Source organism: Pongo pygmaeus, chromosome 9, assembly GCF_028885625.2.
Source record: "Pongo pygmaeus isolate AG05252 chromosome 9, NHGRI_mPonPyg2-v2.0_pri, whole genome shotgun sequence".
Lineage (NCBI taxonomy): Eukaryota > Metazoa > Chordata > Mammalia > Primates > Hominidae > Pongo > Pongo pygmaeus.
In genome coordinates, this window is record NC_072382.2 from 95444347 (window position 1) to 95470953 (window position 26607).

The 26607-nt window shown below is 38.1% G+C and overlaps 1 pseudogene; it reads right to left on the minus strand.

Annotated features, from left to right (window-relative positions):
• Positions 1-3123: 3123 nt before the first annotated feature.
• Positions 3124-19632, minus strand: LOC129008727 (hypoxanthine-guanine phosphoribosyltransferase-like; annotated as a pseudogene).
• Between the last annotated feature and the right edge of the window lie 6975 nt (positions 19633-26607).

Sequence of the window (26607 nt, forward strand, 5' to 3'; positions counted from 1 at the left end):
GAATATGTCTATTCTGATACCAATAAGGTATTCTTAATAGGAATCTTTGATGTCATTTAATTTGGCAAAAAGAAATCTCTTCTCAAGGGAACTTTAGTAATATTTTAATATTATTTTCCATGGATTTTATTTTCACAAACACAAAATTATAGAAATTTGCCAGCAAATAACTTTCATCACAGGAAATAACTTTCATTATATGAGAATATTGGCCTGGGAATATCAAAATCTATGCATGGCCACTATAAGAAAACTGTAAAATTAATTATATGTAAAATGACATTATATGAAATAAAATAAGCCAGCCACAGAAGGGCAAATACTACATGAGCCCACTTACATGAGGTATCAAAATAGTCAGACTCATAGACACAGAGCAGAATGATGGTTGCCAGGGGCTGGGGGCAGGGGAAAATGGGAAGTTGCTGTTCAGCAGGCATAAGGTTTCAAACAGACAAGATTATTGAATAAGTTCTGGAGATCTGCTCTACAACATTATGCCTGTGGTTAATAGTACTGCATTTTGTGCTTACAAACTTAAGAGAGTAGATCTCATGTTGTGTTATTATCACAATTTTTAAAAATGACCAAGAGGATTTTAGAAAGAATATATTCCTCCTCTGAGTAGACTATGGCTAGATGAGAGGCATGTAGGTAGAACTGTAGACAGTAACATAAAAATTGTATAAAGTGGGAAAAAAGACAAAAGAGAGCTCCTCCCATCACTCCCACCCCATTTTGTGGATGGGAGAATAAGGAAAAGGGACTCCTGTTGTGCTGGGTTGGTCAAATGTTTAAGCAGAGGCCAAATGGCCATCTATCAGAGATACTGGAATAGGTTTACTGCACAGGGTAAAATGATGAAAAGGTCCTATCAGCCTGGATGTATCCTGGCAGAGGGTTTGCATGCAGAGACTTTAATTAAAGGACTACTTACAATGGCATGGCAAGATAAGGAACAAACTAGAGAAGTTGAGGCACCAAAGACTAGCAACGTGAGAAGCAATTACCTCTGTCAGAGCCAAAGAGATGGTAGAAAAAAATAATTACTGGAGCCCAGGAAGAGCTGGGACTGAGTATGAAGAGTGGAGAATGAATTTGTTGTGGGCAAGCAGAGAATAACAGCCTCAACTTCTAGGAGTCTAACTCTTACGTTTTAAGGACTCCACATTCCAAGGCAAATAATTTATCCTTAACTTTCAAGCTTAAAATGGGGCCAGGAATATTTTGTGAACCATATTAGAGTGTGACAAAAGTATAACCATAGATTTAGCATTATTTTGTGGGTTAACCTCATTCCTGTCTGTAAGCATATGACAAAGTCACAATTTCAAGTCTCAGAAGGAATGGAGGCTCTAGAACCACAAATGTCAGCCATGTATGTAAAAGTTTAGTAGTCACATTAAAAAAGTAAAAAGAAACAAAGTTAATTTTACTAGTATGTGTTCTTTAACATAATATAGCTAAAATATTATCATTTCAGTATGTAACCAATGTAAAATTATCAAGATTTTTAAAAAACATTTTTATTATTTAAAAAAATTTTCAGCACATCAGGGTTGCAAAGTAGATATTTTACATTCTTTTTTCATACTGAGCCTTTACATTTTATACTTACAGCACATCTCAGTTCAGACTAGGTACATTTCCAGTGCTCTAAACTACATGTGGCCAGTGGCTACCATACTGGACAGAGAAGCTCTAGATCCTGCCTTCTCTAGATTCCACAGAGAAGCTATGAGCAGGATTCTAGGAAGTTAGAGCTCAGATCTCAGACATTTCCTAGTGATTCTATTGGTTTGTTTTAATAAACTTTTTACTGACGTATAACATGCATTCAGAGAACAGCACAAACCATGAGTGTGCAACTTGAATTTTCACAAACACATCTGTGTAATCAGCTCTAAGAAGAAGAAACAGAAAATTACCCACAGCCCAGAAGAGCCCCTCATGTTCATTACTGGTCACTTCTCAGGTCACTTCTCACCCACTTCCACCAGGATAAGCACCACTCTGACTTCCGACACTATGTATTTGTTTAGACTGTTTTTTTATTCATGTGTAATGGAAACTGAACATTGTTTCTGGCTTTTTTGTACTCAACAATATGCGTGTTGTTGTGTATGTTCTATTGCTGTGTCACATTTCATTGTACAACTCTACCTCCATGTTTTTACCCATTGTATAAAGAGCATTTGGGTTGTTTCTGGTACTGCCATGAGTATTCTTACATATGACTTTTGGGGAACATAGGTAGATCCTGACTGCTTTCTTGTTGCAAGAAATGGAGCCTTGCCATTGTCTGCTCTTCTGTCTTTTCTCTTAGGGTTTAAAACTGCAGTTAGTATTTACTAAGGTAATGGCAGCAATACTTGTTTTTGTAGAAAGTGACTATGTCTCTCATGTTGTATATATTTTCTTTCTTTTTTTTAGGTGGTAATTTTTTTGGAATTTATTAATTTGTGTTTAAAAAGAACTGCTGAGGGAGTCAGAATAAGTTTTAGTGTATTTTATAGGCAACTTTCAGAAAAATAAATAAATAAAATGAACTGCAGTAAAAGGTTCACAGTAATCATCTGAACAGGTAGGAAAATACAGTTGACACTACTGAAACAGTACCAAAATAATTCCAGGACATACATTTACTCCACAAAGCAAAACCTCTTAGATGCTGTCATTGATGTGAACACTTAACTGCTTCTTACTTTTCTAAACACATGGTGGTATAATTAATGATATTTAATCACTTCTGTTCTTTCATATATATAAATACATATATATTAGATACCATTAAAAACTAATATATCTTCTCCTTAAATGTTTCTTACAGATACAACTTTAATATTTTCATTCAATAGTAGTGTAGTTTAAGAGATTTTTTTCATTCACAAGTTAAATGACAATCCACACAAAGGAAATGATAAGTGATAGACTCGTGGTGCAAGTAAAGAGTCTGGGAATGCAGCAATGGACATTTCTAAAATACAAAAAAATATAAAATTCTTAGGAGGTACAATAAAAGCTTTACTAAGCAGATAGACACAGAACTAGAATGTTTGATAATTTTACTGGTGATATCAATGGGACTCTAGATGTTTTCAAACTGAAATTTGAACTCTCATTTTAGTCTTTGTATTTTGCTTTTTCCATTTCATTAATGACACAAACATGATTCAAATCCCTGAAATATTCATTATAGTGATAACCTACAGATCACAGTTAAAACACTTCCAGATTTACTGATGGGAAGGTCTTATGATTCATGGCTTACATCCTGTCCCCAGGTAAAATATCTTATAATTTTCTCAAACTGTTGATGTATTGATTAATACATAACCTACTGACATGGAAAAGGACACTTACTTGTTTCTAAATCATGAAGTTTTACTGAGTGTAAACTTCATGATTCTATGTGAATGTCCTCCATTCCACATAGAACATTTTAGCTTATGTGTTGTCATGTGTAACCAGTGAACGTAACCTCTGAATTATACCTTCTGATGAAAAAAAAATTATACCTTCTGATATGAGGAGCCCCCTCCTCTTAAACTTTCTTATTAAAACATTTCAAGTTGTTGGTCTGGGTGCTGTGGCTCATGCCTCTAATCCCAGCATTTTGGAAGGCTGAGGCAGGCAGATAGCTTGAGGTCAGGAGTTCAAGATGAGCCTGGCCAACATGGTGAAACCCCATCACCACTAAATACAAAAGTTAGCTGGGCATTAGCCAGGTGTGGTGGTGTGTACCTGTAATCCCAGCTACTCAGGAGGCTGAGGCATGAGAATTGCTTGAACCCAGAAGGTGGAGGTTGCAGTGAGCCAAGATCGCACCACTGTACTCCAGCCTGGGTAACAGAGCAAGACCCTGTTTCCAAATAAATAAATAAATAAATAAAGCCAAGTTGTAACAGACTTCAGAGTGTCCTTTGTTGGTGTGACTTCCTGGGTTGATCTACACATTTGGCTTCTGATAAACCTTAATCATATTATTTCTGCCTTAACAGCCTTAATTTTGGTCAACAAAATGGTGTCATGGGCAGGATTTTGGAATGACCTCCCTGGACCACCCAGCCAATTTCCAACCTTTGTGCAGGTAACAGAAATGAACTCATTGCATTTCCAAACTTGGATTCCCTTGCTGGATGCTACAGATGAGTTCTTCCCAAAATTAATGAACGTCCTGTCTTAGCCAAAGCCCTGGTTTATTGAAGCTAGTCTCCTGTTTGGCTAGGAAGTACAATGACTCTCCTGGAATGAGAGTTACTGCTACGAATTCAACCTAAGGGTTTTTGTTGAATTCTAAGACAGGCTAAAATGGTCTATAAATTGTTTTCCAGGAGGCTTGGGGCAAGATACCTTTTCCTTAATGGTCACATGAGGACACTTTTGCTCCACTACATAGCTTGTCTCACTCAAAACAACCAAAATGGAAAATGGGTCATCTAAGACTGAGGATGCACCAGCTGGGTTTACATAAAATATATGCGGTCCTTCTACTTAAATAAGTTTACTAACCTAACCTGGGATGGTTATAAGCAGTAATAGCCAGAGTGGGGATCTTTTAGACATGCCTAAAACAACTTCTTTACATACAAAATTGAAAAAAAAATTGGTTTTAGAACAACACAAATTAAATGTGAGACTTATTTCCAATAGCACCCAAAAGCCTCTAAACTTCCAACTGTTCCCCCTCCTTCTGCCTATTATCTAAACTCATTCCTTTCTGCTTATTCCCTTGGCTCCTATACACCTCTTAGGCAGAAACTTTGAACTTTCACAATGCACACATTTTCTTCTCTGAAAATGCACACATTTTCTTCTCTGAAAATGCACACATTTTCTTCTCTGAAAATGCACACATTTTCTTCTCTGAAAATGCACACATTTTCTTCTCTGAAAATGCACACATTTTCTTCTTCTTATTTAAATTTAAAACAAAATGAACAAAGAGAACAAAAATCTCTTGTCAAACTGTAACTGCCAGTGTTGGAAAAATGGCCTGGTGGGAGATGATTGGATCATGGGGGTGGACCCTCTCCTTGCTGTTCTCATGATAGTGAGTGAGTTCTCACAATATCTGGTTGTTTAAAAGTGTGTAGTACCTCTTCCTTCTTTTTCTTCCTCCTGCTCCAGCTATGTAAGATATGCCTCCCTCCTTTTCCCTGTTCGCCATGATTGTAAGTTTTCTGAGGCCTTCCCAGCCAAGCTTCCTGTAAAGCTTGTGAAACTGTGAGTCAATTAAACCTCTTTTCTTTATAAATTACCCAATCTCAAGTAGTTCTTTATAGCAATGCAAGAATGGACTAATACAATATGCATTATGTTATATGTCATGTCTATATGGTACCAAGTTGGCTAGGTTCCTGTTATAATCCCAGCACTTTGGGAGGCCAAATGGGAGAATCACTTCAGCCCAAGAGTTTGACCCTAGCCTAGGCAAGATGGTGAGACCCTGTATCTACAAAATATTTAAAAATTAGCTGGGGGTGGTAGTGTGCAACTGTAGTGTCAACTACTCAGGAGGCTAAGGTAGGTAGATCTCTTGAGCCCAGGAGCTCAAACCTGCATTGAGCTATGATCACACCACTGCATTCCAGCCTGGGTGACAAAGCAAGACCCTGCCTCTAAAAACAATAATACTAATTAAATGAATGAATGAATAAATAAATAAATGCTCAGAAACTAGTAAGCCCAAATATTTTCCAGGTTCACATGACTTAAATCTTTACTAAACTAATTATAAAACTTTTGGTAAAATAAAAATATCTTTAAAATTGTTAACCTGTATTTTTGCCTGGATTCATTAGTTAGACAGTTTTATATTTGTCTCTGATAGATATTTTAAGGTGTCAGGGTTTAACATAAAAGTTACAAAATCATAAACCCAGAAGAAAACAAAATAATCTTTGTGTAATTTTTTGGTAGGTAAGACTTATTTAGTATTTTTGGTTTAATAAAAACAGCTGTATTTTGTAAGTCATTGACAACATGCCTACATATTTAAAGTTCTTACTTAAGTAAACACCTGATATTTACAGGCTATAAAATTGGTTAACAGAAAAATAAAATAATGACTAACTTTGTCTAATACCTCAGTTCTTATAAGTAATCTAGTTAAATTATTAAATAAATTAAGTAAATATAAATGGAGCAAATGTTTATAAACTTTTAATGTAATTTTAAATCTTAGAGTTATGTTAAATTAAATAAGATACTCATTAAATGTCTGGGTCATTTCCAATTAAAAATTATGTTATAAGGAAATATGTTTCTAAAAATTATAAAATGGTTCTCATCTATAAATACCAGTATGTGATAGAGAAGTCAAGATTTCTTGCTTCCCAGGTTTTCACTAAAAATTTAAATTCTAATAGATAATATATATAATTTTTTATATAAAGTATACCAAAAACAGGATGTGTTTTACATTAAAAAGTATACAAAATACATAGAAATGTGTTTTTTATTAAAAATAATTTTATCTACTTCAGAGGTTATGTAAAGGTTATTTATAAAACAAGATAGAACTAAACCAGTAAGTAGGAGAGAGAGAGATGTAGAAAAGTTATGGATATAAAGATATATTTTTTAATAAAAATAGTTTAAAAAGAGAATAATATTGTATGAAAAATATTATATGGTAACTTTTTGTTCTAAAATAAAACCACTGTTTATTTTAAAAAGTATAGGACAAAACAAAAAGTCCAAAAATGTGGTAAATAGTCTGTGTAAGCCACAACGATATGGCTCATAAAAAAGGAATTTATGAAAGAAATTTTGTACATGATTAAGTTGACTATATAAAAGAAATTACTTAACAGTCTTTCTAAATATCAAATGAACTTTGATATTAAAAATACACTAATACAAAACTGAAAATCTTAGTCTCATGTTAGAACAACAAGATTTTCTCAAAGTTTTGATTCACTCTTAATAAAATTACAAAGAGTTTTGATTTTTTTTTTTTTTTTTTAAGACAGGGTCTCTCTCTGTTACGCAGCCTGGAGTGCAGTGGTGCAATCTCAGCCCACTGCAACCTCCACTTCCTGGGCTCAAGCTATCCTCCCAACTCCTGAGTTGCTGAGACCACAGTTCTGACCCACCACACCTGGCTAATTTTTAAATTTTTTGTAGAGATGGGGTTTTACTATGTCACCACAGCTGGTCTCAAACTCCTGGTTCAAGTGATCTGCCTGCCTCAGCCTCCCAAATTGCTGGGATTACAGGTGTGAGCCACTGTGCCTGGCCATTCACTTTTTAATTCTACATGTATCATTGCCTTCTGTTTCTTTTTCCTGTAAAAAGGTTTATCTTTTTATTGGATGAAAGGATAACTCTCTTCTTCAAACTTTTTGTAAACTCCTATAATGTTTTCTCTGGTTCTAACTTTACTATCATGGCCCGACACTACATGTTTTATTTTAAAGCTCTAAAAAACAATGTTTTCCTTTAGCATAACTTGATTCTATACCTTTGGCTTTTCTTGTTATGTCTAAATAGTTCAATGTAATAAGGAAATCTCCTATGTTGTTACTAAGAGCCATACATTTTCCTGCTCAAGGTACCAGGTTTGTTATTTTCATTCCTCTATAATACAGTGTTCACTCATAACCCTGCACACACTTTTTCTGTGTCTGATTAAATTCGAGTACCCTTTTCATCATATTTGACTTCCAGATTATCTAAATGCACTTCCCAGAAGGAAAAACAATCACAGTACCGGAAGTTTTTCTTTACCTTTTGGTAACTGGCCTAAAAAACAAAGATTTGGTGTTTTCTCAAGATAATTCCTGTGTTGTTTTTTTAAAAGATTTTTGAATCCTTAAGAAAACTGAGTCTTAAAAAAGTGAAAGTTTTTGCAAACATGTAACTTTCTATATTGCTTTTAAGGTCCCTTTGACTGTTACTCTCATCAAATCAATAACTATTTTACAATGACCTGTGATTCTGTTTTAAACAAATGGTTTAAACATTTGAACATCTTTGATGGTTTTCCCCAGGATCCAAATCCTAAATTAAATCTTCTTGGCCTAAAATTAACTTTGAGATTTTCTAGCTTGGCCCCTGGAAAGCCTCCAAAAATGTCTCATCTTGTAAAAATATTAAATGGTTAGATTTGGTTAAATTTTATGGGAGACATTGTCAAATGCTAAATGATACCAGATCTTCTTTCAGTTAGATTTATGGGTATGTTATTGATGTAAATATTCCAAAAATTATATAAGTTCATAAAAATATAATGTGTCATTAGTCATAATTTCAATTGTTATGTTAACTCTTTTCTAAAGTTATATTTATATGGATCTGTTATTAATGTGAATATTCTAAAGATAATATAAACTTTGTAAAAGTCTGGTGATTCTGATGTGACACTGTCAGTAATAATTCTGGTTATTATCTTAAAATGCTACATGTAATAAAAATAACTAAATTTTCTTGTCAGTTGGAAACTTTTATCACATTTTATCATGACTCTTCTAAGTTTTTGTCATTTACAGTTATTGTTATAAATTTTTCTCTAAAACTTTAATTATAATCTAAAACTGCTTTCCATGGAAAAACTCTAATAAATACTCTTAAACACAGATTTCTAATAATTTTAAGATAAATGGACTAAATAAATACTTCCATAGCTCTAATAAAAACTGATACATAAAGATGACCAACACAGGCCAGGCACAGTGGCTCACACTTGTAATCCCAGCACTTTGGGAGGCCAACGTGGGTAGATCACTTGAGTTCAGGAGTTTGAGACCATCCTGGCCACCATGGCGAAACGCTGTTTCTACTAAAAATACAAAAATTAGCTGGGTGTGGTGGCACATGCCTGTAATCCCAGCTACTCAGGAGGCTAAGGCATGAGAATCACTTGAACCCGGGAGGCAGAGGTTGCAGAGAGCCGAGATCCTGCCACTGTACTCCAGCCTGGGCAACAGAGTGAGACTCTGCCAAAAAAAATTTTAAAATTCCAACACAGCATTAAACAGAGCAAAAATTACATGGGACTGAATTAATGGAGAACTAAAATCATTTTTATTACTTTTGTTGAAAACATTGCTAATTATTTTTATATTCTGTTTTCCAAAGTAAAAAAAAAATTCTTCTCCCTTATACTACTTATATCTTAGAACAATTGAGTGAAGTATACATTTGTAAACAAAAATAACATTTACCTTTCTCTTAAGCTAACTAACTGTTCCAGAATTTAAAAACTTTTCTTCATTGGCTAAGGCCAAAATAATGGTCACCCAGTGTATTAGTCCATTCTCCCACTGCTATAAATATGCCACCCAAGACTGGGTAATTTATAAATAAAGGAGGTTTAATTGACTCACAGTTCTGGTTGGCTGGGGAGGCCTCAGGAAACTTACAATCATGGCAGAAGGGAAAGCAGGCACATCTTACATGGCAGCAGGTGAGAGTGAGCATGTGACCAAAGCAAAGGGGGAAGAGCCCCTTATAAAACCATCAGATCTTGTGGGAGCTCACTCACTATCACAAGAGCAGCATGGGGGAAACAACCTCCATGATTTAATCACCTTCCTTCAGGCCTCTCCCTTGACACCTAAGGATTACAATTCAAGATGAGATTTGGGTGGGGACAGAAACCTAATCATATCACCCAGTGACTGGAGATGATTCATTATCCAGAAAAACAACATGTTTTTCTCATATTATGACCTACCAAATGCTGCTAACGATGTGGTCCACCTATAATAACAAGTTCTCTTCCTTCACTGAGAGACATGACTTCCTGGAAATGAGCCTTTTCAGCACTGGGGGATAAAGAATGTCTATCACTCTAAACAGAGACAAATCTTCCATGTTTTCATGTATCAGAAGGGGGAAATGATAACCTACAGATCACAAATTAATGGCCTGGGGAAGGTCTAATGCTTCATTGCTTACATCGTGTCCCTAAGTAAAAAAGTCTTATTGTGAGTCACTCAAATCTTATCATGAGTTCCTCAAACTGTTGATGTACTGATTAATATGTACAGGACTACTGATAATAAGAGGACACTGATTTGTTTCAAAATCATGAAGTTATATTGATTGTCTTACACATAGAACATTTTTGCCTTTATGTTGTAACGTGTAGCCAATGATTGAAACCTCTGTATTGTATCCTCCAGTGAAAAAAGGCAATTCTAATGTGAGAAGTCCCCTTCCCTTCTCCTAAACTTTCTTATAGAAGCATTCTAACTTGTAAACAAACTTTGGAATATGCTCAACTTTTTCGGTGTATCTTCCTGGGTTGATCCTCACATTTGGCTTCCAATAAACCTTAATCAAATTATTTCTGCCTCAACAGCCTTAATTTTGGTTGACAATAGAAAAGGGCATATCCTGCAACAAGTTTGTCTGGAATTTCAAATCCAACAAAGTCTGGCCTATTTCTAACACTCTAAGGGGTGCTTTCTCACTAGCAAGCTTGCAAACCTTGACCATTTTTAGATTATACTACTTGACCCAGAAGGCAAGGTTTGCATTGTTTTGCCAGTGTCAATTACATCTTCAAAAATCAAGACATTCTTTCTAGTTAAAGTTGAAAGATCATCACCACCAATTACCTTTATGTCCCCTGTTGACTGGTCATTACAGTAGCTCCTTGCTCTTTATTGGCTCTATCATAGGAATGGCTCTATGACTATTTCTATTCGGGTACTTTGATGTTATCTAGTAGGTCAGCAAAAAACATACAGCCACCCTTGATCAAACAGAAGGCTACAATGTGAGAGCTCCTATCTCTTTCATCACATCTCAGGCAAGTCGTTTGGTCCTGTTCACAATCAGTCCATGAGGAATAAAACCTTTTGCAAATCTTCAGTGTAATGATGAGGTATATGATGTAAATCTAGGTCATAACCTGGTTCATCATCACTAATCATGATGCTGGGGCTGTGGGTAACAATAATGGACTTTATTTCTTATTTTTGTCTAATATCTATTGACCGTTTTTATAATGCTTCATGTAATAGGACTGCTAATAATGGGTTAGTTCAATTCAGTATATTATAAATCTTAAAATGCTTCCTTCATTAAGTAAAATAAAGACTTCCCTATATATGTATTATTTATTTGACCCAAAACATTTTATCAGCATTGCCTCAGGATATGAGGTAAATCCTGGCTTCTTGGGCATCATTTAAAATAGATATAGATGGATAGAGCTTAATATCTGTTGATAATTCTAGTGACCTGGCTCTACTTATAATTTAGAAAGCAGAGCGTTTTTACAATTTAGATCCTCATTTGACAATGAGTTCTTCTATCTGAACAGGAGACATAGCTATTGGAGCCAGGAGGACTAAATACAGGTGAACATAGGGTGAGCAGGCATTATTTAATGAGTGTATTTGTTAATTAAGGCCAAGTTAAAGCAGAAACCAGTTTATCATGAGCACTGTCATGGCTAGCAATTCAATAGACTCTGTAACAGATCCTTGACCAATGACAAGGGACTGGCCACAAGAATCTGGGCAGTTGTTTGGGGTATGGCGACCTTGAGTGTGGGCCCTTTTAAAGTGGGACTTGAGGTCCTTATATGTACAGTTTGGCCCATGGGCACTTGACATGCATATATCTATATTCTTAATATTCTAATTTTTTTTTTTTTTTACAAAAAATCATCTTGAAAGCAGAGATGATGCTACTGGTAATAGTTATTCCAACAGATTTTAGCCAATATTTAGTGAGCCCCTGCTGTGTACCAGGCACTGTGCAATGGGTGAGAGTGAAAATATCACCAAGATCCATCCACTGCTTTCAGAGAACCCAAAGTTATCATTATTCTGCAGGGGCGAGTAGAGAAAGACAGGAAATTTGTTGGAGTAAAACATTTCTCCCAGTGGGCAATGGTTATAGATTAGCTCATGTAATCCTTTCAACAACCTGATGAGATACGATATTATTCCAATTTTACAACTAAGGAAGCATTAAGACGCACTGTGCCAGGGGTTGCAAGCTCAAATAAATCCAGGTATCAGGCGGGTAACCAAATTGAGATAACCAGGCCAAGTGTAAGATCACAGAAATTGGTGGGGATTGTAGAAAGCTGCAGCAGGCATGTTTTACCCAAAGACATTCAAAGTCAAAGCAAACCAAAATAATAGCAGCTGTGTAGGACAAACAGAACAAGACTGTAAGCCAGATCAGGCAGCCAGCTTCTGATGTCTGCTCCATACCATCACAGTCTTCCTAATTCTTAGGATGGGAAGGAACGTTAAGGTTCCCTAACTTGTCCAGCTCCCAGTTCTCACTTCTTCACCCTCGAAGGATGAAATGGGGGAAATAAACATTGAAACTAAAACCATTTTAGATTAGTAGTAATGCCCCTTTCACAGCAAACAGACTGCAAAGCATGATAAAAAGTAACTGTGGTCAAAAATCATATGGCTTGAAATTTAAAAAATTCATCAGTGCACTAGAACAGAAATGATGGAAATTCTAAACTGTGTAAGAACTTTATAACATTCTAGAAACAGCATCACAATAGGGAAAAGAATGACTATTCAATCAGCATTTTGAAGAAATTGGATATCACTAGGGAAAAGAATGAACTTGGAGCTGTTCACTAGAATAGATTCATGATGAGTCAAGGAATGAACTATTTAAAAACAATCTGTCAAAAATAAGCTTGAAATACACAAATTAGCATAATCAAATACTACTGAGGACCATCATATGGCAGCTTGAATGTCCGAATTTCTGTGTTGCATGACTCCAAGGGTACCACTATTCATGAACAGAAATCAATGGGAGTAGAAAACGCTGTAAGATACATAGTAAAGAGAAAGGGGAAAGATTGGGGAAATTTTATATCTAAAGAAGTGTGAAGGCTTGATGGAAATATATAATGTTACTATTTGTTTTCCACTTTGTAGTAAAAAATGAATAGGTGTCTTGTTGCTGATGGTAAAAACAAAGTACCTCATCACATGATAAAATGTCCACCCTTGCTGCTAATTTAAAAAGGCAAATAACTCAGAAGTACCATTATATCTCCATTAAAGTAACCAAATAGTGATAATATCCAATGATGACAAGTCTGTGAAGAAATAGGTTCATGAGAAATCATGTATCAGCCTAGTCTGTTTGGAGGTCAATGTAATGATCTCTTTCAAGGTGTTTATATATTTTGACAAAAGCATTCTTGCTGCCATAAGGAAACATTTTATGTATGTAAGTATGCATGTATTTGAGATGAATTCTTGCTCTGTAGCCCAGGCTGGAGTGCAGTGGCGCAATCTCAGCTCACTGCAACTTCCATCTCCCAGGTTCAAGCAATTCTCCTGCCTCAGCCTCCTGAGTAGCTAGGGCTACAGGCACATGACATCATGCCTGGCTAATTTTTTGTATTTTTAGTAAAGATGGGGTTTCACCATGTTGGCCAGGCACGTCTTGAAGTCCTGACCTCAAGTGATCCACCTGCCTCAGCCTCCCAAAGGAAACATTTATTTATTAATGCCGAATATGGTTATAATACAACCAATTGTAAAAATATAAAGAAAAAATAAATAAACATGTATATAGCTGCTAAAAATAACAAGTGTTCTTGATGTAAAGTAAAATCAAAATGTGGAATAGTGTTCTCTGGTGACTACTACGATATAAATCTATGCATGTACATTAATAGACAATAGAACTCTGAATGATATAAAGCATTAGTTCAGTTTACAGAGCTCTTGCTAGTAACCAGGAGGTCTGGTAGTTTCTTAGAAACAGAAAAATGACATAGTCATATACTGTGATAAGAGCACAGGCATTTTCAAAGTGGTAAGTGCTACCAAAATAAATATAAGAGCTAGAAATGTAGGGTGTGGTTAATATGTAACAAGCACTATCCTAAGCACTTTGCATATATCTTGAGTGATTATCCTGATGACCTTGTGTAGTTGAGACTATTATTATTCCATTTTACAGATGAGGAAACTAAGATATGCAAGGTCAGGTTCTGTGCAGGGTCAAGTGGCTATGATAGAGATAAGCCAAAGGTCCTGTGGGAGCTCCAAGGTGGGACAGCTGATCCAAGCTGAGAAGGATTGGAGGTGTTTCCAGAGAAGGTGACACCTGCTCTGAGTCAGGCAGGACGGGAAGGAGTTAGATGAGCCAAGAGCATTCCCAGCAGGGGAATCAGATGAGTAAAGACAAATAAATGAGAAACAGCATAATACCATGTATCCAAGAACTACTGGCAGATTATATTGCTGCAATGTAAAGTTTCACAGAGAGAGTTGCAGATTTCAGATGTGGGCAGGGATCAAATCTGTAGGGACTTACTTGCCATGCTGAAAGCTCTAGGCTTAGTCTTGCTGAATTTAGCTTTAATGGTAGAAGGAAGAAGGACAGCATTTATTGTTCACTACTATGAGACACATCCTGATTTAGGTGCTTGACATGGTTTATTTCAATATATTTTCTTCTTTCTGTAAAGTTTCCTCTATTAATAAAATAAAAAATAAGGATCACAGTCTATTTTAATCAAGCAAAGACTCTATGGACAACCTATCCTGTTTTATATTGACACTACAAAGAAGATGCTGCCAGAATTAATGTTATAAAGAAGTACTATTTTTAATGAGAAAGTGATGAGAATAATATTCATACATTATTTATACCAGATAAAAGCTTTATATTGTATTGTTAATCTTAAAATGACAGAACCAATGAACTAGATACCAATTTATTAGAACCACAAATTATCTCAATCTTGTCCTATAATTCCATTTTTAAGAAAAATAAGAAAAAGACAAGAAAACAGTTGATATCAGAGATATAGTAGGAGAGAAATAACTTCTAGGTCAAGAACTGAGCTCAGTGAATATTCATCCTAGTCTTCATCTCTACCCTACAGAGCATACTATAAGGCCTGGTCCTAGACTGAAACCATTCGTCCTTTAGGACGGTGATTATTGGTTAAGTTCATTATGTGAGGACATTTAACAGACACCACAAATGATTTTTCTTTGTTCAAATAAGGGATTCATTTATTTACTTAAAAAATATTTATTGTGTGCTTAACTCTGTACCTGGCCTTTCTAGGAGTTGAGGTTTCCTTCAGAAGAAGAAAGTTTTGTTTTGAGACAAAGTACGGAGTGTATCAGATAGACAAGTGGAAGGAAATGCATTCCAGGCTGGGGGATCTTCAACCCCCATGTTGAAAAGCCCCTAAGCCCCACTGTACATGGTGGGTTTGGAAACATACAAAGAGTGCTTCATGGTGGAGGATAAAGTTGGAGAGGTGTGAGGCTGGTTAGGTCCTCAAGGGCTGGATTAGGAAGGTTAGGTCCTCAGGGGCTGGATTAGGTCATTTATGGCACAAAGAAGGCTGAAGGAGGTGGATCATCACCAGATTTGTGTAAGAGAAAGATTACTCAGGAGCAGCACGGAGCCATGATGGAGGGGACTGGAGGGGCCATGAGACCAATGAAGACATGGGGGCCATCTCCACACATGAGATAATGGCTGTCCTGATCAGCGGCTGTTGCAGTAAAGAGGAATGGAGCCAGAGCTGTCAAAGGAGCTAGCAACAGTGAATCTGGCAGAAATTAAGGGGAGGGCATGTAAGAGGAAGCCAGGTTTCCAGCCTAGGCTCCTGGCGGTGGTACCCATCACTAAGATGGACACAGGAGGAGCAGGTTTGGGAACTGAGATACTAATTTAGGTAACATGAGCCTCAATGTCACTCTTTGATAACCCCAGTGCTAGTGTTACTCATGCCAGTCTTTGGTGGTGGAACAATTCAAGTCAGACCAATCCTTGATGCGATATGAAGGAGTCACATCTCAAGGCCCCACTTTCCAATTTTTTCTAACGAGTAAAAATGGTGCCCATTCACTTTTTTCTTTTTTAATTACACAACTTATACATGACTACATGCTTGTTGGAAAAATTCAAGTAATGTAATTTACCCTTGCTTGGTTTATTAAATTAGAAATTCTCAAACTTTTGAACTCAGGACCTCTTTATACACTTAAAAATTACTGGAGACCCCAAAGAACTTAATTTATTTACAGCTATTGATATTTACCACATTAGAAGCTAAAATTGAGAAGTTTAAAAAATACTTATTAATTTATTTTAAAAGAAGAATAATGTTAACATAAAACCCATTAAATGTTAACATAACTAACATTTTTTATTTTATTTTTATTTTTTCCTTTCTTTTTTATTATACTTTAAGTTCTGGGGTACATGTGCAGAACGTGCAGTTGTGTTACACATGTATACACATGCCATGGTGGTTTGCTGTACCCATCAACCGATCACCAACATTAGATACTTCTCCTAATATTATCCCTCCCCCAGCCCCCCATCCCCCAACAGGCCCCAGTATGTGATGTTTCCCTCCCTGTGTACATGTGTTCTCATTGTTCAGCTCCCACTTATGAGTGAGAACATACAGTGTTTGGTTTTCTGTTCCTGTGATAGTTTGCTGAGAATGATGGTTTTCAGCTTTATCCATGTTCCTGCAAAGGACATGAACTCATCCTTTTTTATGGCTGTGTAGTATTCCATGGTGTATATGTGCCACATTTTCTTAACCCAGTCTATCATGGATGGGCATTTGGGTTGGTTCCAAGTCTTTGCTATTCTGAACAGTGCTGCAATAAACATATGTGTGCATGTGTCTACAGTAGAATGACTTATAATCCTTATAATATGACTTATATTAATCCTTATAATATGACTTATAAAATGACTTATAATCCTTTGGGTATATACCCAGTAATGGGATTGCTGGGTCAAATGGTATTTCTGGTTCTAGATCCTTGAGAAATCACCACACTGTATTCCACAATGGTTGAACTAATTTACACTCCCACCAACAGGGTAAAAGTATTCCTATTTGTCCACATCCTCTCCAGCATCTCTTTCCTGACTTTTTAATGATCACCATTCTAACTGGTGTGAGATGGTATCTCACTATAGTTTTGATTTGCATTTCTCTAATGACCAGTGATGATGAGCATTTTTTCATGTGTCTGTTGGCTGCATAAATGTCTTCTTTTGAGAAGTGTCTGTTCATATCCTTTGCCCACTTGTTGATGGGGTTGTTTGTTTTTTTATTTTCTTGTAAATGTGTTTAAGTTCTTTATAGATTCTGTATATTAGCCCTTTGGCAGATGGATAGATTGCAAAAATTTTCTCCCATTCTGTAGGTTGCCTGTTCACTCTGATGCTAGTTTCTTTTGCTGTGCAGAAGCTCTTTAGTTTAATTACATCCCATTTGTCAATTTTGGCTTTTGTTGCCATTGCTTTTGGTGTTTTAGACATGAAGTCTTTGCCCATGCCTATGTCCTGAATGGTATTGCCCAGGTTTTCTTCTAGGATTTTTATGGTCCTAGGTCTTATGTTTAAGTCTTTGATCCATCTTGAGTTAACTTTTGTACAAGGTGTTAGGAAGGGGTCCAGTGTCAGTTTTCTGCATATGGCTAGCCAGTTTTCCCAACACCATTTATTAAATAGGGAATCATTTCCCCATTGCTTGTTTGTGTCAGGTTTGTCAAAGATCAGATGGTTGTACATAGGTGCTGTTATTTCTGAGGCCTCTGTTCTGTTCTGTTCCATTGGTCTATATATCTGTTTTGGTACCAGTACCATGCTGTTTTGGTTACTGTAGCCTTGTAATATAAATTGAAGTCAGGTAGCCTGATGCCTCCAGCTTTGTTCTTCTTGCCCGGGATGGTCTTGGATATGTGGGCTCTTTTTTGGTTCCATATGAAGTTTAAAGTAGTTTTTCCCAATACTGTGAAGAAAGTCAGTGGTAGCTTGATGGGGATAGCATTGAATCTGTAAATTACTTTGGGCAGTATGGCCATTTTCACGATATTGATTCTTCCTATCCATGAGCATGGAATGTTTTTCCATTTGTTTGTATCCTCTCTTATTTCCTTGAGCAGCGGTTTGTAGTTCTCTTTGAAGAGATCCTTCACATCCCTTTTAAGCTGTATTCCCTGTTCGAAGAAGACAGGATTGTATATTTAGATTGTATATGTAGTATATATATACACACACACACACACAATATATACAGTTTGACTTCCTCTCTTCCTATTTGAATACTCTTTATTTCTTTCTCTTGCCTGATTGCCCTGGCCAGAACTGCCAATATTATGTTGAATAGGAGTGGTGAGAGAGGTCATCCTTGTCTTGTGGCAGTTTTCAAAGGGAATGCTTCCAGCTTTTGCCCATTCAGTATGATATTGGCTGTGGGTTTGTTATAAATAGCCCTTATTATTTTGAGATACGTTCCATCGATACCTAGTTTATTGAGAGTGTTTAGCATGAAGCGGTGTTGAATTTTGTTAAAGGCCTTTTCTGCATCTATGGAGATAATCATGTGGTTTTTGTTGGTTCTGTTTATATGCTGGATTATGTTTATTGATTTGCTTATGTTGAGCCAGCCTTGCACCCCAGGTATAAAGCCGACTTGATCATGGTGGATAAGCTTTTTGATGTGCTGCTGGATTCAGTTTGCCAGTATTTTGTTAAGGATATTTGCATCAATGTTCATCAGGGATATTGGTCTGAAATTTTCTTTTTTGTTGTGTCTCTGACAGGCTTTGGTATCAGCATGATGCTGGCCTCATAAAATGAGTTAGGGTGGAGTCCCTCTTTTTCTATTGTTTGGAATAGTTTCAGAAGGAATGGTACTGGCTCCTCTTTGTACCTCTGGTAGAATTCGGCTGTGAATTTGTCTGGTCCTAGACTTTTTTTGGTTGGTAGGCTATTAATTACTGCCTCAATTTCAGAACTTTTTATTTGTTTATTCAGGGATTCGATTTCTTCCTGGTTTAGACTTGGGAGAGTGTATGTGTACAGGAATTTATCCAGTTCTTCTAGATTTTCTAGTTTATTTATGTAGAGGTGTTTATTGCATTCTCTGATGGTAGTTTGTATTTCTGTGCGATCAGTGGTGATACCCCCATATCATTTTTTTATTATGCCTATTTGATTCTTCTTTCTTTTCTTCTTTATTAGTCTGGCTAGCTGTCTATCTATTTTGTTGATCTTTTCAAAAAACCAGCTCCTGGATTCATTGATTTTTTGAAGGGCTTCTTGTGTCTCTATCTCTTTCAGTTCCTCTCTGATCTTAGTAATTTCTTGTCTTCAGCTAGATTTTGAATTTGTTTGCTGTTGCTTCTCTAGTTCTTTTAATGTTAGGGTGCCAATTTTAGATCTTTCCTTCTTTCTCTTGTGGGCATTTAGTGCTATAAATTTCCCTCTACACACTGCTTTAAATGTGTCCCAGAGATTCTAGTATGTTGTGTCTTCATTCTCATTGGTTTTAAAGAACATCTTTGTTTCTGCCTTCATTTTGTTATTTACTCAGTAGTCATTCAGGAACAGGTCAGACTAGAACGTCTCCAAGCTCTTTTCCTGCTCCAAAATTCTGTGCATTTATGAGCCTGCTTGTAGTACCTGTTCAGCACATATTTTTTGAATGAATGCATGAATAAATAAAGAATACATAATGCTGTTGAAAGGGCTTTTGCATTTAATGGAAAACTGGACTAGAATGCAGAGGTCAACAACTCACCTACCTGCAGGCCGGGTGCCCTGAACAAATGAAGCAGACTGATGTGAGACTGTGGACTGATAGGGTCTGCGATGAACTGGAGGGATCATAGTCTTATTAAGGAAATAAAATTCAGATTTTTTAAATTAGATACTACTTTAGACCAACAAAACAGGCTAAAGTTGGCCTGTGGGGTGTAAATTGGAACTTCTGAACTAGGTGGTTGCTTGGATTCCCTCTGACTTGTAGCAGAGTCTTACTGGTACCTCTTCCTGGAAGACCAGGTGCCTCATGCTCCCTCTGTTACTCCTTCCAGTCTTCACCTATTCATGGGAAAGCACCTAATAAACTCATCCATTGAAGGCAGCTGCAACCGATGAGACCAATGCCATGAGATACTTGCATTTTTACAGGGTTAGTCTTAAGCCAAAATTAGGAAGCTCTGACAGCAGAATTCAGGCATCAGGGATCAAGTCAGAGCAAGGAGCCTTGGCCATGCTCCAAAATCCATACTACATATGTACGTGCCCAAACCTGGGAGCTGAAGCTCTACCTATAAAGCTCTTCTCTGTAGAATGGCTGCGTGCTTTGATCGTCAGAAGCATTGCTTCTGGGAATCTATGTCCCAGGGAAGTCTCACCTAAGCATCTCCCACCTGGAGCCAGAGACCTCATTTCTAACAGGAATTCACCTCCTGCAGCTACCCACACCCAGAAATTTATCAGTTAATCAGCATCATTGATGCCATATAACAAGATTTCCCAAAGAGCTCTGCTCCTCAGGGTGGGATTTTTTAAAAAGTGCTGGTGAGTAACCTGGTACCTTCCCAGAAAACAGGTTGGGAGTCTGCAAACTCCTTCCTGGGTGCCCTGTCCAGCTCGTCTGCATTCTGCCAGCCTAGGTCACTGAGGTATACTAAGGACAGCCCTATTGAGCCATTAGTAAAAGAACCATGGAAGGGTGGGAGAAAGAAGAGGAGCTCTTTCATCTTCAAGGAAGGGATGATCTAGAGTTTGGATTGACCTTCAACCAGCCAGTTCTAGAGAGCGCCCTGATTTGCCAAATGCCTCCACACAGACATCACGCTGAAAACTGCAGGCCTCAAACAAGAGAACTCACTTTATCTTTAAGACTTTTTCTCTAGTCACTAATGATAAGCGGAAATGGAGATGTCTCTACTAGTACAAATGACTGTGATTACAACCAAGGTCAATACAAAACAAGCTTCAAGGATCAGGGAAGACCCAACTATTTTAATAGAATATTGGATACACACAAAAAATTCTAGGTTCAACAAAAGAATTCTGAGAGTTCTAATGCAATGGAATTTGACTTGTACTGATCACCCACGTAGTTGTCAGCCCATTGCCATTGCCTTCTTTGTTTCTGATAGGAAGTCTTGGGAGCAGTTTTTTTTTTTTTTTTTTTTTTTTTTTTAATAGGGGTCTCCAACTCCTGGCCTCAAGTGATCCTCCTGTCTCAGCATCCCAAAGTGCTGGGATGACAGGCATGAGCCACCACTCCTGGTCATCTCGAAAACTTTTGGTGACTGGATTTAGGAGAAGTTATGACCATATGTCACATACCCAAGTAACAACACAACTGGTTGTGAGGTTTGAGCACGGAGGGTAGCAGAGCATATTTAGGGTATGAGGGGGATTGTGAAGGGGATCCCTGTCCTGTGGAGGAGTGATTGAATGCCTGACCCTTTAGTTATGGAAAGAGGCAGGTGTGAGTCTCTGGGATCTTTCCTGCCCTTTGCTCTGGTTTCTCTTTTTGAAAGAGAAACACAGAGTGCCATCCTAAAGCGTCCAGAAGTGTCACCCATGAAATGCTATGGGAAAATCCTATGTCTCCACCACAGTGGCCAGATTGTGTCCATGTCTCCCGTTTCTCCCCTAACAAAACCCCCAAACACTGGAGCCAAGAGGAGAGCTAAATGCCTGTATCCAGTATTGTCCTTAGACCTGGGCAATGGGGCCCCTGTGCCAAGCCACAGCCCTGAGATGGTCTTTTGTTTAAAGTGCTGCCCTGAAAGATGGTTTCCCTCTGGGCTCCGGGACTGTCTGGGCTCCTTTGGGCAGGTTACTCTGAGACCAGACAGCAACTTTCCTAGGCCTTTGAAGATCTCCAGTCCCATTTGCCCCCTTTGGGGTGCTTTGTAACCCTCTAGCTTGTGCATGGGGAGGTGGTCATCCAGATGTCCTAGGAGTTCAGTATTTGAATTATGGGGTTGTTCAAGGGCCCTTTGGCAGCTCCAGTTCCAGGATGGTGGCCTTGTTGGCGGACTATTCCTACTGGCAGGTATGATGTTTCTTTTGTAAGATTGGGCTACCAGAACTGTGCTCAGGTTGTTTATATTCACCTCCCACTCCTAGAGGTGGCTCCAAGATCAAGATCCACAGATCAAAGAGCACTGGGGCCTTGAATCACCTCCTGGGCTGGGAAGGGAGGGGAAGACAGAGGAGCTTGAGGAGAGAGTGGAGGGAAGCCAGTTTCCTCTGTTCTTCTTTTCACTGTATCCATGATTGAAGGCTGGCTTTTCTGAGTCTCTGACACCAGAGTTTGCCTCAGGCTTGTGGGAGGTGAGACATCATCAGGTACTTTCCAAGTGGAGGAAAAAAATGAATGCCTGAGAGTGGATGTACCCACTGGGCAGGGATGTGGCTTCTTAACTTTCCTCAGAGAACTCAACCAAAGTGTGTTTCAGGACCACCCTGAGTTGTCCTGTTTTTTGTTGTTGCTGTTGATGATGATGGGTGAGGTTTCTAGAGATGGGACTTCTATACGCTCTATTTCACCCTGTAAACCATAAGCATGCTTCAGAACAGGCTGCTGGGTCACCTCCCCAGACACCTCCTGAGTGTGGTCTTGAGGTTCTCCCCACACCATTCACCTTTGAACTTTGCTGCACTCATCACAATATTTAATTAATCTAGAAAACATATTTATGGTTTACAATTTATGTTCTTCACTAGATTATGAACTCTTCAAGGACAGGGACTGTCTGTCTCATTCCCAGTTGACTAGAACAGTGTTTGGCACAAGGCATATGCTTGGTAAATATTCTCAAACAATTAAATAAATTATTTCATCACAGCACTTTTATTTGTTGGGGTGTTTGCCGATGTGCAGTCTCTATGCTATATCTTTAAAATTCTTAGGTCCTGGTTATGTTGGAGGAAACCTCTCCTATGATGCTAATGTTTCCTTCCCTGAAAGGGTCTCCTGAGCTGGCATTGGCTTTCCAGTTAGCCCAGTTCCACTAATACCCACTGAGTGTGGAGCTTTGGTGTGTAGGCTTTGGAGTCAGAAAGACCTGGGTTTGAATCCTGGTCCAGCCATTTGCTAGCTGTGACTTCAAGAAAGTTATTAACCTTCCCAAACCTTAGTTTCCTCATCTGTAAAACAAGGACAATAGCTTCTACTTCATAGGGTATTCTGGTTGCACAGAGTAAAAGTGATACTATATGTAAAACAGCATACTGTCTGACATACTGTAAATGCTACAATTGTTAATATTATTTCCTCAGGGCCTGCTGAGCACCTGGTTCTATAATAACCACTACACAAAGAAGAACAAGATAATCCCCTGATCTAGATAAGAAATGGCTTAAGCACCAGACCTGGGTGTGAGGGTGAGGCAGCCTGGCCTTCAGACCTCAAATCTTGGAGCAAAGTCTCTTGGTAAGAGCAAGAGTCTAAAAACTGGGGATCCAGGCTACAGGCAGTGGAGGCTGGAGCAGCCCCTGAGCTGCAGATTCTTTTAATAAATTCTTGAGACAGACATAGTAGGAGGGCAGTGTGGAGACCTGGTCAGATGCTATTCTCAAGGAGTTCAGGATCTTTTAAAGGAGACTAACATGTAAGCAAACAATAACATAAACAGGGATAGGCGTGTGGGCAGAGTAAAGAGGAAACACAGAGAAGAGAATGACTAATTGCCAGGGGCTGGGTGGAGGGTGTGGTAGGTGTGGAGGAACCAAGGAAAGCTTCAGAGAGGAAAAGCCCAGGGTGATTTGGGAGGATGAGAAGGAATTTAGTGGGGGTGGAGACTGGGGGACAGGTGAGGTTGGGGGTGGAGGGTTGGGACATAAAATGAAGAAATGAAACAGAATGGTATGTTTGGGTGTCTTTAAGGTTCTGTAATGATTAGGGTTTTATCTGGACTGTCTGGATGGATGGGCTAAGCTGGAGGGGCATTTTGGAATCCTCCTCCAGTGGACCAGTCCTTCAACAGCCCTGGCCCATATTTCTTTGCAAAGCATGGGTCCCACTCTGCAGCATGAAGCAGGCGACCATGGTCTCTGGGCCCGCCACCACTCCCCATTCTCCTCGTCTGGATGGGCTCTGTAGGGATGCTGGCTTTGGAGTCTTCCAGACCTCCACTATTTGCCAGTTGTGGGGCATTGAGAAAATAATCTGAATTTTCTAAATCTCAGCTTCCTCATTTGTAAAACAGGGGTAAAACTTGTGCACACTCTGAAAGGGCTGTTGTAATAAGGAAATTAAATAATTCATATAAAAGATCTAGTACAGAGACTGCTACATAACATAGAGCCAGTGTACATTTGCAAGCATCCCTTATTCATTTGTTCATTCAGTCATTCATTTGCACATGCCTTAGTTCGCCATTTCTCCAGTGCCTATGATGTGTCAGACCTTGGGGACACAGGGGTGAACAAGACCCAGCCCCCATCCATGAGAAGCCTGTGTTGAGTGTGTAGGGGAGAGCAGATGAAGAGGTGGTCACTGTACTGTGTGACAGGCTATGGCAGAGGCATGCACAACACTGGTGGGAGCTCAGAGGAAGGGCACAACCATGATGATGACTAAATGTTGAGGAGTGACCCCAGTCTCCAGGAGTCAAATCAGGACCAGCTCTAAAAGTCAAGTCAAGACCATTAGTCCTTACCCTAAAGGCCATAGAAAACTATTGAAAACTCTCAAGCAGTGGAGAGACCTGGTCCTGTCTGCAATCGGTAAGGTCATTCTAGCACCAGTCAGAGCAGTAGAGAAGTCACAGGGCTCCAGGTGGGGAATAACAAGGTACTATCAAGGGACTAGGGGCCCCAGTGAGGTTTGAGAGCCATGATTTACTGTAGCAGGGCAGGGAGAGTGCTGGGCTGATGGAAGCTTGCAGTCACAGTTTGGGATATCAGAAGTCTTTTAAGGAGAATTCAATGTATCTTTCAAAAAAGGAAAAAGTTAAAGAATGGGAGAATCAATTTTGTCTCTCCCATTTTACTTATTTTTAAAAATGACACTTCAACTATGGCTAGGTAGAATATTATTCATCTGAATTGACTTCTCCCAGATCTAGCTAAGACAATTTTTTATTTAAATAGCCTGTATATAAAAAAATTGGGGAAATAACACCCTATCCATTAAATGGTGCTGGGAAAACTGGTAAGCCACATGTAGAAGAATGAAACTGGATCGTCATCTCTCACCTTATATAAAAATCAACTCAAGATGGATCAAAGACTTAAATCTAAGACCTGGAACCATAAAAATTCTAGAAGATTACATTGGAAAAACTCTTCTAGACATTGGCTTAGGCAAAGAATTCATGAATAAGACCCCAAAAGCAAAAGCAACAAAAACAAAAGTAAACAAATGGGACCTAATGAAACTAAAAAACTTCTGCACAAAAAGTAAATAATCAGCAGAATAAACAGGCAACCCACAGAATGGGAGAAAATATTTTTAATCTATGCATCTGACAAAGTACTAATGTCTAGAATCTACAAGAAACTCAAACAAATCAGCAAGGTAAAATCAAATAATCCTATCAAAAAGAGGGCAAAGAACATGAATAGATAATTCTGAAAAGAAGATATACAGACAGCCAACAAACATATGAAAAAGTGCTCTATCTCATGAAAAAGTGCTCTATCTCACTAATTACCAGGGAAATGCAAATTAAAACCACAATGAGATACCACCTTACTCCTGCAAGAATGGCCATAATTAAAAAGTTAATAAAAAAAGATGCTGGTGTGAATGTGGTAAAAGAACATTTATACACTGCTGATAGGAATGTAAATTAGTACAACCTCTATGGAAAACAGAAAGGAAATTCCTTAAAGAACTAAAAGCAGAGCTACCATTTGATCCAGCAGTCTCACTACTGGGTATCTACCCAGAGGAAAAGAAATCATTATGTGAAAAAGACACAGGCATATGCATATTTAGAGCAGTGCAATTCACAATTGCAAAGATATGGAACCAACCTAAGTGTGCATCAACTGAGTGGATAAAGAAAGTGTGGTGTATATACACTGTGGAATACTACTCAGCCATAAAAAGGAATGAAACAACGTGTTTTGCAGCAACTTGGATGGCTCTGGAGGCCATTATTCTAAGTGAAGTAACTCAGGAATGGAAAACCAAATACAGTGTGTTCTCACTTATAAGTGGGAGCTAGGCTATGAGGATGCAAAAACATAAGAATGATATAATGGACTTAGAGAATTGGGGCCAGAAGGTTGGGAGGAAGGTGAGGAATAAAAGACTACATATTCAGTACAGTGTGCACTGCTCGGGTGATGGGTGCAGTAAAATCTCAGAAATCACCACTAAAAACATATCCTTGTAACCAAAAAACACCTGTACACCCAAAACTGTTGAAATAAAAATAGAAGTTAATTAAAAAATATAGCCCTTACAGGCCCACCTTGTCCTATCAACATTAACAGGAGTTTGGAAGAAGTTGATTCACACCCTCATGGATGACTTTGAGAGGTTCAAGACTTCAATGGAGGAAGTAACTGTAGATGTGGTGGAAATAGCAAGTGAACTTCATGTCATTGCGCTTCATAGATACTGTGCCTTTTGCAAATTGAAGGTTTGAGGCAACCCTGTGTCAAGCATGAGCTGGACAGAAGTTTGCAGTCAGAGTTGGGGATCTCTCAAAATGTATTTCTCAGTCTATTTGTGCCATATTTCCAACAGCGTGTGCTTACTTCATATCTCTGTGTCACATTTTGGTAATTCTCAGAATATTTTAAACTTTTCATTACTATTATATTTGTTATGGTGATCTGTGATCAGTAATCTTCGATGTTACCACTGTAATTGTT